Source organism: Mus pahari, chromosome 3, assembly GCF_900095145.1.
Source record: "Mus pahari chromosome 3, PAHARI_EIJ_v1.1, whole genome shotgun sequence".
NCBI classification, from domain to species: Eukaryota; Metazoa; Chordata; class Mammalia; order Rodentia; family Muridae; genus Mus; species Mus pahari.
This window is the reverse complement of record NC_034592.1, coordinates 28,476,900-28,479,399: the sequence shown is the minus strand read 5'-3', so window position 1 is coordinate 28,479,399 and position 2,500 is coordinate 28,476,900. Positions and strand designations below refer to the sequence as shown.

Here is a 2,500-nt window from a genome sequence, read left to right as displayed (position 1 = left end):
AATAGATTGGTTTTTATATACTACTAATCTGATTTAGGAGTTAAAATAGCTAAATTTTATTTGGCTAACATATTTCAATGTAATTAAAATTATATTTTCAAATATATGAACTGTACCTTGCCATAATAAACTTATTTCTTTTATCTAATGAACAACATGTATTGTTTTAGCTAAAATTATGTGGCGTTTCCCTTTTAATTTATTTTGTGGCTTTGCATTTGTCACTGCTATCAAATTACCAATTTCTCTTGAAATCACCATTGAAATATCAAAATTTGTATTGTTCTATACTTTTTACTTAAAATATGAAAAGTATCTCCTGTATCTTCATGTAGTGAATAAAAATAGAAATTTTAGAGCACACGGCTTTTAACTACTTAAAATTTATAATGAGAAATTCTGCCAGTGTCATGAAGTATAGCATCAGAAAAGGATGTTAAAATGATTGGGTTTTGTTTGTTGTTTAAGTACAAATATGAAATTTGACAGACATTTTCCAACTGCTGATATTTATGTAGCCCATGCTTACAACTTTCCCTATTAACTGCATCTTTTTGACTTGCTACCTATCTCATGACCAAGGGAAGACTTAGGGCATAAGCTGGCTGAGGATATATGTGCAAATGCTGAGATTAACTATGATATTTAACCAAAGACAGAAAAGAGAAGTAGTTATTAAGCACAGTACACGTTAATTCACATAAATATTTTCTCCTTACTTCTCCCTTTGAAGGACAGCCTCTTAATTAAGTTGCCCCACTCTTTTTTTTATTGGATATTTTCTTTATTTACATTTCAAATGTCATCCCCTTTCCTAGTTTCCCCTCCTAAAACCCCCTATCACTTCCCCCCTCCCTCTAATCACCAATCCACCCACTCCTGCCTATTGACCCTGGAAGTCTCCTATACTGGGGCATATAACCTTCACAGAACCAAGGACCTGTCCTCCCATTGATGACAGACAAGGCCATCCTCTGCTACATAAGCAGATAGAGCCATGAATCCCACAATGTGTTTTTGTTGGTTTGGTGGTTTAGTCCCAGGGAGCTCTGGATATACTGGTTAGTTCATATTGCTGCTCCTCCTATGGGGCTGCAAACCTCTTCAGCTCCTTGGACCCTTTCTCTAGCTCCTTCATTGGGAACACTGTGCTCTGTCAAATGGATGGCTGTGAACATCCACTTCTTTATTTGTCAGGTACTGGCAGAGACTCTGAGGAGACAGATATATCAGGCTCCTGTCAGCAAGCACTTTTTGGCATCCACAATAGTGTCTGCATTTGGTGAATGTATATGGGATGGATCCCCAGATGGGGCAGTCTCTGGATGGTCATTTCTTCAGGCTCTGCTTCACACTTTGTATCTGTCACTCCTTTCATAGGTATTTTGTCCCCACTTCTAAGAAGCATCTAAGTATCCAAACTTTAGTCTTCCATCTTCTTGAGTTTCATGTGTTTTGTGAAAGATATCTTGGGTATTCCGAGTTTCTGGGCTAATCCGCTTATCAGTGAGTGCATATCTTGTGTGTTCTTTTGTGATTGGGTTACCTCACTCAGGATATCCTCCAGATCCATCCATTTGTCTAAGAATTTCATAAATTCATTGTTTTTAATAGCTAAGTAGTAGTCTACTGTGTAAAAGCACCACATTTTCTGTATCAATTCTTCTGTTGTGGGACATCTGGTTTCTTTCCAGCTTCTGGATATTATGAATAAGGCTGCTATGAACATAGTGGGGCATATGTCCTTACTACATATTGGAGCATCTTCAGGGTATATGCCCAGAAGTGGTATTGCTGGATTCTCCCATATGTCCAATTTTCAGAGGAACTGCCAAACTGATTTGCAGTGTGGTTGTACCAGCTTGCAATCCCAACAGCAAAGCAGGAGTATTCCTCTTTCTCCACATCCTAGCCAGCATCTGCTGTGGAATCTTAGCATTGTTTTGATTTGCGTTTCCCTGATGACAAAGGATGTTGAACATTTTTCTAGGTGCTTCTCAGTCATTTGATAATCCCCAGTTGAGAAGTCTTTGTTTAGCTCTGTACCCCATTTTTAAATACAGCTATTTGGTTTTTCTGGAGTCTAACTTCTTGAGTTCTTTATATATATTGGATATTAGCCCTCTATCAGATATAGGATTGGTAAAGATCTTTCCCCAATCTGTTGGTTGCCTTTTTGTCTTATTGATAGTGTCCTTTGCCTTACAGAAGCTTTGCAGTTTTATGAAGTCCCATTTGATAATTCTTGATCTTAGAGTACAAGCCATTGGTGTACTGTTCTGGAATTTTTCCCCTGTGCCCATATCTTTAAGGCTCTTCCCCACATTATCCTTTGTAAGTTTCAATGTCTCTGGTTTTATGTGGAGGCCTTGATCCACTTAGACTTGAGATTTATATAAGGAGATAAGAATGGATCAATTTGCATCCTTCTACATGATAGCCTCCAGTTGTGCCAGCACCATTTGTGGAAATGCTTTCTTTTTTCCACTGGATGGTTTTA

General features: G+C 37.8%; 1 protein-coding gene across 4 annotated transcripts in view; it reads left to right on the top strand.

Moving 5' to 3' along the window:
• The window catches only part of Lrp1b (LDL receptor related protein 1B), a 1,962,444-nt gene that overhangs the window by 1,277,002 nt on the left and 682,942 nt on the right, over positions 1–2,500 (top strand). The gene's annotated exons all lie outside the window — the stretch shown is intronic.